At 54.2% G+C, this 12,388-nt stretch overlaps 1 pseudogene; it reads left to right on the forward strand.

Annotated features, from left to right (window-relative positions):
• The first annotated feature begins 7,735 nt into the window (after nucleotides 1-7,735).
• On the forward strand, nucleotides 7,736-8,916 carry LOC121288064 (annotated as a pseudogene).
• Nucleotides 8,917-12,388: the final 3,472 nt, after the last annotated feature.

The raw sequence follows: 12,388 nt of genomic DNA on the forward strand, positions 1-12,388 counted from the left end.
ACAGCCGCAGCAACCACAACATCAGCAGAACCGGCAACAGCAGGAAATACAGCATCTACAGCAATAGCAACAACAGCAGCAACAGCAGCAGCAGCAACATCAGCAGCAGCAGCAACAGCAGCAACAGCAGCAGCAGCAAGAACAAAAGCAACACCCGCACCAGCAACAACAGCAGCACCAGCAGCAGCAACAGCTGCAGCAGCAGCACCAGCAATAGCAGCAACAACAGCCACAGCAAACACAACAACAGCAGCACCAGCAGCAAAATCAACAGCAGCAACATCAGCAGCAGCAGCAGCAGCAAGAACAGCAGCAACACCAGCACCAGCAACAGCATCAGCTGTAAAACCAGCACCAGCAACAGCAGCAGCAACATTATCAGCAGCAGCAACAAAAGTAGCAGCAACACCAGCAGCAACAGCAACAGCAGCAGCAGCTCCACAACCAGCAGCAGCAACTGCAGCAGTAGCAGCAATAGCTACAGCAACAGCAGGAGCAAGAGGAGCAGCATCAGCAGCACCAACACCAGCAGCAATAGCAGCCACAGTGGCCACAGCACCAGCAACACCAGCAACAGCAGAAGCAGTAGCAAGAGGAGCAGCGGCAGCACCAAGACCAGCAACAATAGCAGCAGCAGCAGCCACAGCGCCAGCAATAGCAGCAACAGCAACAGAAATAGAAACTTCAGCAGCAGCAACAACAGCAGCAGCAACAGCAACAGCAGCTGCAACAGCAGCAGCACAAGCAGCAGCAACACCAGCAGAACCAGCAGCCGCAACAGCCAACAGCAGCAGCAGCTCCACCAGCAGCAGCAGCAACAACAGAACAAGCAGCAACACCAGCAGTAATAGCAACACCAGCAACAGCAGCAGCAAGAACAGCAGCAACACCAGCAACAACAACAACAGCAGCACCAGCACCAGCAACAACAGCAACAGCCGCAGCAACACCCATGACAGAAGCAGCAACATCAGCAGCAACAGCAACAGCAGCAGCAGCTCCACCAGCAGCAGCAGCAGCAGCAACAGAACCAGCAGCAACACCAGCAGTAGTAGCAACACCAGCACCAGCAGCAACTGCAGCAGCAGCAGCAGCAACTGCCCCAGCAGCAACATTAGCTTTACCTGAAGCAACAGCAGCATCACCAGCACAAGCCACAGCAACCACAACATCAGCAGAACCGGCAACAGCAGGAAATACAGCATCTACAGCAATAGCAACAGCAACAGCAACAGCACTAGCAACAGCAGCAACAGCAGCAGCAGCAACATCAGCAGCAGCAGCAACAGAAGCAACAGAAGAAGCAGCAATAACAGTAGCAACACCCGCACCAGCAACAACTGCAGCACCAGCAGCAGCAACAGCAACAGCAGCAGCACCAGCAATAGCAGCAACAACAGCAACAGCAAACACAACAACAGCAGCACCAGCAACAGCAGGAACAACAGCAACTGCAGGAGCAGCAACATCAGCTGCAGGAGCAGCAGCAACAGCACCAGCAACAGCAACAACAGCAACAACAGCCGCCGCAACACCAGCAACAGCAGCAGCAACACCAGCAGAAACAGCAAGAGCAGCAGCATCATCATCATCAGCAGCAACAAAAGTAGCAGCAACACCAGCAGCAACAGCAACAGCAGCAGCAACTCCACCTCCAGCAGCAGCAGCAACAGAACCAGCAGCAACACCAGCAGTAATAGCAACACCAGCACCAGCAGCAACTGCAGCAGTTGCAGCAGCAACTGCAAAAGCAGCAACATCAACATTAACTGCAGCAACAACAGCAGCACCAGCAAAAGCAACAGCAGCAACAATTGCCGCAGCAACCACAACATCAGCAGCACCGGCAACAGCAGGGAATACAGCATCTGCAGCAATAGCAACAGCAGTAGCAACAGCACTAGCAACAGCAGCAACAGCAGCAGCAACACCACCAACAGCAGCAACAGCAACAGCAACACCAGCAGCAGCAACAACAGCAGCAGTAGCAGAAATAGCTATAGCAGCAACAACAGCTGGAGCATGATCAGCGACAGAAGCAGCAACACCAGCAGCAACAGCAACAGCAGCAGCATCATCATCAGCAGCAGCCACATAAGTAGCAGTAGAACCAGCAGCAGCAGCAGCAGCTCAAAAACAAGCAGCAACAGCAGAATTAGCAGCAATAGCTACAGCAACAGCAGGAGCAAGAGGAGCAGCAGCACCGACACCAGCAGCAATAGCAGCAGAAGCAGCCACAGCACCAGCAACAGCAGCAACACCACCAGCAGCAGCAACACCTACGACAGAAGCAGCAACACCAGCAGCAACAGCAACAGCAGCAGAGCCAGCAGCAGGAACAGCAGCAAAAGCAGCAGCCATAACATCAGCAGCAGCAGCAGCAAGAACAGCAGTGACACCAGCACCAGCAACAGCAGCAGCTGCAAAACCAGCAGCAGCAACAGCAGCAGCAACATTATCAGCAGCAGCAACAAAAGTAGCAGCAACACCTGCAGCAACAGCAACAGCAGCAGCAGCTCCACAATCAGCAGCAGCAACTGCAGCAGTAGCAGCAATAGCTACAGCAACAGCAGGAGCAAGAGGAGCAGCAGCAGCAGCAGCACCAACACCAGCAGCAATAGCAGCAGCAGCAGCCACAGCACCAGCAATAGCAGCAACAGCAACAGAAATAGCAACACCAGCAGGAGCAACAACAGCAGCAGCAACAGCAACAGCAGTTGCAACACCAGCAGCACCAGCAGCAGCAACACCAGCAGAACCAGCAGTAGCAACAGCCAACAGCAGCAGCAGCTCCACCAGCAGCAGCAGCAACAACAGAACAAGCAGCAACACCAGCAGTAATAGCAACAACAGCAACAGCAGCAGCAAGAACAGCAGCAACACCAGCACCAGCAACAACAGCAGCAAGCAACAACAGCAACAACAGCCACAGCAACCACGACAACACCAGCACCAGCAACAGCAGAAACAACAGCAACTTCCGGAGCAGCACAATCAGCAGCAGTAGCCGCAGCAACAACAGCAGCACCAGCACCAGCAACAGCAGCAACAGCCGCAGCAACACCAGTGACAGAAGCAGCAACACCAGAAGCAACAGCAGCAGTAATAGCAACACCAGCACCAGCAGCAACTGCAGCAGCACCAGCAACTGCACCAGCAGCAACATTAGCTTTACCTGAAGCAACAGCAGCAGCACCAGCACAAGCAACAGCAGTAACAACAGCTGCAGCAACCACAACATCAGTAGAACCGGCCACAGCAGGAAATACAGCATCTACTGCAATAGCAACAGCAGCAGCAACAGCACTAGCAACAGCAGCAACAGCAGCAGCAGCAACATCAGCAGCAGCAGCAGCAGCAACAGCAGCAGCAGCAGCACCAGCAATAACAGCAGCAACAGCCAGAGCAAACACAACAACAGCAGCACCAGCAACAGCAGCAGAGCCATCAGCAGGAACAGCAGCAAAAGCAGCAGCCGTAACAACAGCAGCAGCAGCAGCAAGAACAGCAGCGACACCAGCACCAGCAGCAGCAGCAGCTGCAAAACCAGCACCAGCAACAGCAGCAGCAACATTATCAGCAGCAGCAACAAAAGTAGCAGCAACACCAGCAGCGACAGCAAGCAGCAGAAGCTCCACAATCAGCAGCAGCAACTGCAGCAGTAGCAGCAATAGCTACAGCAACAGCAGGAGCAAAAGGAGCAGCAGCAGCAGCACCAACACCAGCAGCAATAGCAGCCACAGCGGCCACAGCACCAGCAACAGCAGCAACAGCAGCAGCAGCAACATCAGCAGCACCAGCAGCAGCTACAGCAGCAGCAGCAGCACCAGCAATAACAGCAACAACAGCCAGAGCAAACGCAACAACAGCAGCACCAGCAACAGCAGCAGAGCCAGCAGCAGGAACAGCAGCAAAAGCAGCAGCCATAACATCAGCAGCAGCAGCAGCAAGAACAGCAGTGACACCAGCACCAGCAACAGCAGCAGCTGCAAAACCAGCAGCAGCAACAGCAGCAGCAACATTATCAGCAGCAGCAACAAAAGTAGCAGCAACACCTGCAGCAACAGCAACAGCAGCAGCAGCTCCACAATCAGCAGCAGCAACTGCAGCAGTAGCAGCAATAGCTACAGCAACAGCAGGAGCAAGAGGAGCAGCAGCAGCAGCAGCACCAACACCAGCAGCAATAGCAGCAGCAGCAGCCACAGCACCAGCAATAGCAGCAACAGCAACAGAAATAGCAACACCAGCAGGAGCAACAACAGCAGCAGCAACAGCAACAGCAGTTGCAACACCAGCAGCACCAGCAGCAGCAACACCAGCAGAACCAGCAGTAGCAACAGCCAACAGCAGCAGCAGCTCCACCAGCAGCAGCAGCAACAACAGAACAAGCAGCAACACCAGCAGTAATAGCAACAACAGCAACAGCAGCAGCAAGAACAGCAGCAACACCAGCACCAGCAACAACAGCAGCAAGCAACAACAGCAACAACAGCCACAGCAACCACGACAACACCAGCACCAGCAACAGCAGCAACAGCCGCAGCAACACCAGTGACAGAAGCAGCAACACCAGAAGCAACAGCAGCAGTAATAGCAACACCAGCACCAGCAGCAACTGCAGCAGCACCAGCAACTGCACCAGCAGCAAAATTAGCTTTACCTGAAGCAACAGCAGCAACACCAGCACAAGCAACAGCAGCAACAACAGCTGCAGCAACCACAACATCAGCAGAACCGGCAACAGCTGGAAATACAGCATCTACAGCAATAGCAACAGCAGCAGCAACAGCACTAGCAACAGCAGCAGCAGCAGCAGCAACATCAGCAGGAGCAGCAACAGCAGAAGCAGCAAGAACAGCAGCAACACCCGCACCAGCAACAACAGCAGCACAAGCAGCAGCAACAGCAGCAGCAGCAGCACCAGCAATAGCAGCAACAACAGCCACAGCAAACACAACAACAGCAGCACCAGCAACAGCAGCAGAACCAGCATTAGGAACCAGCAGCAACATCAGCAGCAGCCGCAGCAGCAAGAACAGCAGCAACACCAGCACCAGCAACAGCAGCTGCTGCAAAACCAGCACCAGCAACAGCAGCAGCAACATTATCAGCAGCAGCAACAAAAGTAGCAGCAACACCTGCACCATCAGCAACAGCAGCATCTCCACAATCAGCAGCAGCAACTGCAGCAGCAGCAGCAATAGCTACAGCAACAGCAGGAGCAAGAGGAGCAGCAGCAGCAGCACCAACACCAGCAGCAATAGCAGCCACAGCACCAGCAACAACAGCAACAGCAACAGCAGTAGCAACACCAGCAGCAGCAACAACACCAGCAGCAATAGCAGCAGCAGCCACAGCACCAGCAATAGCAGCAACAGCAACAGAAATAGCAACACCAGCAGCAGCAACAACAGCAGCAGCAACAGCAACAGCAGCTGCAAACCAGCAGCATCAGCAGCAGCAACACCAGCAGAACCAGCAGCAGCAACAGCAAACAGCAGCAGCAGCTCCACCAGCAGCAGCAGCAACAGAACAAGCAGCAACACCAGCAGTAATAGCAACACCAGCAACAGCAGCAACAGCAGCAGCAAGAACAGCAGCAACACAAGCACCATCAGCAACAGCAGCAGTAATAGCAACACCAGCACCAGCAGCAACTGCAGCAGCAGCAACTGCCTCAGCAGCAACATTAGCTTTACCTGAAGCAACAGCAGCAGCACCAGCGCAAGCAACAGCAGCAACAACAGGCGCAGCAACCACAACATCAGCAGAACCGGCAACAGCAGGAAATACAGCATCTACAGCAATAGCAACAGCAGCAGCAACAGCACTAGCAACAGCAGCAACAGCAGCAGCAGCAACATCTGCAGCACCAGCAGCAGCAACAGCAGCAGCAGCAGCACCAGCAATAGCAGCAACAACAGCCACAGCAAACACAACAACAGCAGCACCAGCAACAGCAGCAGAGCCAGCAGCAGGGACAGCAGCAAAAGCAGCAGCCGCAACATCAGCAGCAGCAGCAGCAGCAAGAACAGCTGAAAAACCAGCACCAGAAACAGCAGCAGCAGCTCCACAATCAGCAGCTGCAACACCAGCAGTAGCAGCAATAGCTACAGCAACAGCAGGAGCAAGAGCAGCACCAGCAGCAGCAGCACCAGCAACAAAAGCAACAACAGCCACAGCAACCACGACAACAGCAGCACCAGCAACAGTAGAAACAACAGCAACTGCAGGAGCAGCACAATCAGCAGCAGTAGCCGCAGCAACAACAGCAGCACCAGCACCAGCGACAACAGCAACAGCCGCAGCAACACCAGTGACAGAAGCAGCAACACCAGCAGCAACAGCAACAGCAGCAGCAGCTCCACCAGCAGCAGCAGCAGCAACAGAACCAGCAGCAACACCAGCAGTAATAGCAACACCAGCACCAGCAGCAACTGCAGCAGCAGCAGCAGCAACTGCAATAGCTGCAACATTAGCTTTACCTGAAGCAACAGCAGCAGCACCAGCACAAGCAACAGCAGCAACAACAGCCGCAGCAACCACAACATCAGCAGAACCGGCAACAGCAGGAAATACAGCATCTACAGCAATAGCAACAACAGCAGCAACAGCAGCAGCAGCAACATCAGCAGCAGCAGCAACAGCAGCAACAGCAGCAGCAGCAAGAACAAAAGCAACACCCGCACCAGCAACAACAGCAGCACCAGCAGCAGCAACAGCTGCAGCAGCAGCACCAGCAATAGCAGCAACAACAGCCACAGCAAACACAACAACAGCAGCACCAGCAGCAAAATCAACAGCAGCAACATCAGCAGCAGCAGCAGCAGCAAGAACAGCAGCAACACCAGCACCAGCAACAGCATCAGCTGTAAAACCAGCACCAGCAACAGCAGCAGCAACATTATCAGCAGCAGCAACAAAAGTAGCAGCAACACCAGCAGCAACAGCAACAGCAGCAGCAGCTCCACAACCAGCAGCAGCAACTGCAGCAGTAGCAGCAATAGCTACAGCAACAGCAGGAGCAAGAGGAGCAGCATCAGCAGCACCAACACCAGCAGCAATAGCAGCCACAGTGGCCACAGCACCAGCAACACCAGCAACAGCAGAAGCAGTAGCAAGAGGAGCAGCGGCAGCACCAAGACCAGCAACAATAGCAGCAGCAGCAGCCACAGCGCCAGCAATAGCAGCAACAGCAACAGAAATAGAAACTTCAGCAGCAGCAACAACAGCAGCAGCAACAGCAACAGCAGCTGCAACAGCAGCAGCACAAGCAGCAGCAACACCAGCAGAACCAGCAGCCGCAACAGCCAACAGCAGCAGCAGCTCCACCAGCAGCAGCAGCAACAACAGAACAAGCAGCAACACCAGCAGTAATAGCAACACCAGCAACAGCAGCAGCAAGAACAGCAGCAACACCAGCACCAGCAACAACAGCAGCACCAGCACCAGCAACAACAGCAACAGCCGCAGCAACACCCATGACAGAAGCAGCAACATCAGCAGCAACAGCAACAGCAGCAGCAGCTCCACCAGCAGCAGCAGCAGCAGCAACAGAACCAGCAGCAACACCAGCAGTAGTAGCAACACCGGCACCAGCAGCAACTGCAGCAGCAGCAGCAGCAACTGCCCCAGCAGCAACATTAGCTTTACCTGAAGCAACAGCAGCATCACCAGCACAAGCCACAGCAACCACAACATCAGCAGAACCGGCAACAGCAGGAAATACAGCATCTACAGCAATAGCAACAGCAACAGCAACAGCACTAGCAACAGCAGCAACAGCAGCAGCAGCAACATCAGCAGCAGCAGCAACAGAAGCAACAGAAGCAGCAGCAATAACAGTAGCAACACCCACACCAGCAACAACTGCAGCACCAGCAGCAGCAACAGCAACAGCAGCAGCACCAGCAATAGCAGCAACAACAGCAACAGCAAACACAACAACAGCAGCACCAGCAACAGCAGGAACAACAGCAACTGCAGGAGCAGCAACATCAGCTGCAGGAGCAGCAGCAACAGCACCAGCAACAGCAACAACAGCAACAACAGCCGCCGCAACACCAGCAACAGCAGCAGCAACACCAGCAGAAACAGCAAGAGCAGCAGCATCATCATCATCATCAGCAGCAACAAAAGTAGCAGCAACACCAGCAGCAAAGGCAACAGCAGCAGCAACTCCACCTCCAGCAGCAGCAGCAACAGAACCAGCAGCAACACCAGCAGTAATAGCAACACCAGCACCAGCAGCAACTGCAGCAGTTGCAGCAGCAACTGCAAAAGCAGCAACATCAACATTAACTGCAGCAACAACAGCAGCACCAGCAAAAGCAACAGCAGCAACAATTGACGCAGCAACCACAACATCAGCAGCACCGGCAACAGCAGGGAATACAGCATCTGCAGCAATAGCAACAGCAGTAGCAACAGCACTAGCAACAGCAGCAACAGCAGCAGCAACACCACCAACAGCAGCAACAGCAACAGCAACACCAGCAGCAGCAACAACAGCAGCAGTAGCAGAAATAGCTATAGCAGCAACAACAGCTGGAGCATGATCAGCGACAGAAGCAGCAACACCAGCAGCAACAGCAACAGCAGCAGCATCATCATCAGCAGCAGCCACATAAGTAGCAGTAGAACCAGCAGCAGCAGCAGCAGCTCAAAAACAAGCAGCAACAGCAGAATTAGCAGCAATAGCTACAGCAACAGCAGGAGCAAGAGGAGCAGCAGCACCGACACCAGCAGCAATAGCAGCAGAAGCAGCCACAGCACCAGCAACAGCAGCAACACCACCAGCAGCAGCAACACCTACGACAGAAGCAGCAACAACAGCAGCAACAGCAACAGCAGAGCCAGCAGCAGGAACAGCAGCAAAAGCAGCAGCCATAACATCAGCAGCAGCAGCAGCAAGAACAGCAGTGACACCAGCACCAGCAACAGCAGCAGCTGCAAAACCAGCAGCAGCAACAGCAGCAGCAACATTATCAGCAGCAGCAACAAAAGTAGCAGCAACACCTGCAGCAACAGCAACAGCAGCAGCAGCTCCACAATCAGCAGCAGCAACTGCAGCAGTAGCAGCAATAGCTACAGCAACAGCAGGAGCAAGAGGAGCAGCAGCAGCAGCAGCACCAACACCAGCAGCAATAGCAGCAGCAGCAGCCACAGCACCAGCAATAGCAGCAACAGCAACAGAAATAGCAACACCAGCAGGAGCAACAACAGCAGCAGCAACAGCAAAAGCAGTTGCAACACCAGCAGCACCAGCAGCAGCAACACCAGCAGAACCAGCAGTAGCAACAGCCAACAGCAGCAGCAGCTCCACCAGCAGCAGCAGCAACAACAGAACAAGCAGCAACACCAGCAGTAATAGCAACAACAGCAACAGCAGCAGCAAGAACAGCAGCAACACCAGCACCAGCAACAACAGCAGCAAGCAACAACAGCCACAGCAACCACGACAACACCAGCACCAGCAACAGCAGAAACAACAGCAACTTCCGGAGCAGCACAATCAGCAGCAGTAGCCGCAGCAACAACAGCAGCACCAGCACCAGCAACAGCAGCAACAGCCGCAGCAACACCAGTGACAGAAGCAGCAACACCAGTGACAGAAGCAGCAACACCAGAAGCAACAGCAGCAGTAATAGCAACACCAGCACCAGCAGCAACTGCAGCAGCACCAGCAACTGCACCAGCAGCAAAATTAGCTTTACCTGAAGCAACAGCAGCAGCACCAGCACAAGCAACAGCAGCAACAACAGCTGCAGCAACCACAACATCAGCAGAACCGGCAACAGCAGGAAATACAGCATCTACAGCAATAGCAACAGCAGCAGCAACAGCACTAGCAACAGCAGCAGCAGCAGCAGCAACATCAGCAGGAGCAGCAACAGCAGAAGCAGCAAGAACAGCAGCAACACCCGCACCAGCAACAACAGCAGCACAAGCAGCAGCAACAGCAGCAGCAGCAGCACCAGCAATAGCAGCAACAACAGCCACAGCAAACACAACAACAGCAGCACCAGCAACAGCAGCAGAACCAGCATTAGGAACCAGCAGCAACATCAGCAGCAGCCGCAGCAGCAAGAACAGCAGCAACACCAGCACCAGCAACAGCAGCTGCTGCAAAACCAGCACCAGCAACAGCAGCAGCAACATTATCAGCAGCAGCAACAAAAGTAGCAGCAACACCTGCAGCATCAGCAACAGCAGCAGCTCCACAATCAGCAGCAGCAACTGCAGCAGCAGCAGCAATAGCTACAGCAACAGCAGGAGCAAGAGGAGCAGCAGCAGCAGCACCAACACCAGCAGCAATAGCAGCCACAGCACCAGCAACAACAGCAACAGCAACAGCAGTAGCAACACCAGCAGCAACAACAACACCAGCAGCAATAGCAGCAGCAGCCACAGCACCAGCAATAGCAGCAACAGCAACAGAAATAGCAACACCAGCAGCAGCAACAACAGCAGCAGCAACAGCAACAGCAGCTGCAAACCAGCTGCATCAGCAGCAGCAACACCAGCAGAACCAGCAGCAGCAACAGCAAACAGCAGCAGCAGCTCCACCAGCAGCAGCAGCAACAGAACAAGCAGCAACACCAGCAGTAATAGCAACACCAGCAACAGCAGCAACAGCAGCAGCAAGAACAGCAGCAACACCAGCACCATCAGCAACAGCAGCAGTAAAAGCAACACCAGCACCAGCAGCAACTGCAGCAGCAGCAACTGCCCCAGCAGCAACATTAGCTTTACCTGAAGCAACAGCAGCAGCACCAGCACAAGCAACAGCAGCAACAACAGGCGCAGCAACCACAACATCAGCAGAACCGGCAACAGCAGGAAATACAGCATCTACAGCAATAGCAACAGCAGCAGCAACAGCACTAGCAACAGCAGCAACAGCAGCAGCAGCAACATCTGCAGCACCAGCAGCAGCAACAGCAGCAGCAGCAGCACCAGCAATAGCAGCAACAACAGCCACAGCAAACACAACAACAGCAGCACCAGCAACAGCAGCAGAGCCAGCAGCAGGGACAGCAGCAAAAGCAGCAGCCGCAACATCAGCAGCAGCAGCAGCAGCAAGAACAGCTGAAAAACCAGCACCAGCAACAGCAGCAGCAGCTCCACAATCAGCAGCTGCAACACCAGCAGTAGCAGCAATAGCTACAGCAACAGCAGGAGCAAGAGCAGCACCAGCAGCAGCAGCACCAGCAACAAAAGCAACAACAGCCACAGCAACCACGACAACAGCAGCACCAGCAACAGTAGAAACAACAGCAACTGCAGGAGCAGCACAATCAGCAGCAGTAGCCGCAGCAACAACAGCAGCACCAGCACCAGCGACAACAGCAACAGCCGCAGCAACACCAGTGACAGAAGCAGCAACACCAGCAGCAACAGCAACAGCAGCAGCAGCTCCACCAGCAGCAGCAGCAGCAACAGAACCAGCAGCAACACCAGCAGTAATAGCAACACCAGCACCAGCAGCAACTGCAGCAGCAGCAGCAGCAACTGCAATAGCTGCAACATTAGCTTTACCTGAAGCAACAGCAGCAGCACCAGCACAAGCAACAGCAGCAACAACAGCCGCAGCAACCACAACATCAGCAGAACCGGCAACAGCAGGAAATACAGCATCTACAGCAATAGCAACAGCAGCAGCAACAGCACTAGCAACAGCAGCAACAGCAGCAGCAGCAACATCAGCAGCAGCAGCAACAGCAGCAACAGCAGCAGCAGCAAGAACAAAAGCAACACCTGCACCAGCAACAACAGCAGCGCCAGCCGCATCAACAGCTGCAGCAGCAGCACCAGCAATAGCAGCAACAACAGCCACAGCAAACACAACAACAGCAGCACCAGCAGCAAAATCAACAGCAGCAACATCAGCAGCAGCAGCAGCAGCAAGAACAGCAGCAACACCAGCACCAGCAACAGCATCAGCTGTAAAACCAGCACCAGCAACAGCAGCAGCAACATTATCAGCAGCAGCAACAAAAGTAGCAGCAACACCAGCAGCAACAGCAACAGCAGCAGCAGCTCCACAACCAGCAGCAGCAACTGCAGCAGTAGCAGCAATAGCTACAGCAACAGCAGGAGCAAGAGGAGCAGCATCAGCAGCACCAACACCAGCAGCAATAGCAGCCACAGTGGCCACAGCACCAGCAACACCAGCAACAGCAGAAGCAGTAGCAAGAGGAGCAGCGGCAGCACCAAGACCAGCAACAATAGCAGCAGCAGCAGCCACAGCGCCAGCAATAGCAGCAACAGCAACAGAAATAGAAACTTCAGCAGCAGCAACAACAGCAGCAGCAACAGCAACAGCAGCTGCAACAGCAGCAGCACAAGCAGCAGCAACACCAGCAGAACCAGCAGCCGCAACAGC

This window comes from Carcharodon carcharias, chromosome 2 (genome assembly GCF_017639515.1).
Source record: "Carcharodon carcharias isolate sCarCar2 chromosome 2, sCarCar2.pri, whole genome shotgun sequence".
In the NCBI taxonomy this organism is placed as follows: domain Eukaryota; kingdom Metazoa; phylum Chordata; class Chondrichthyes; order Lamniformes; family Lamnidae; genus Carcharodon; species Carcharodon carcharias.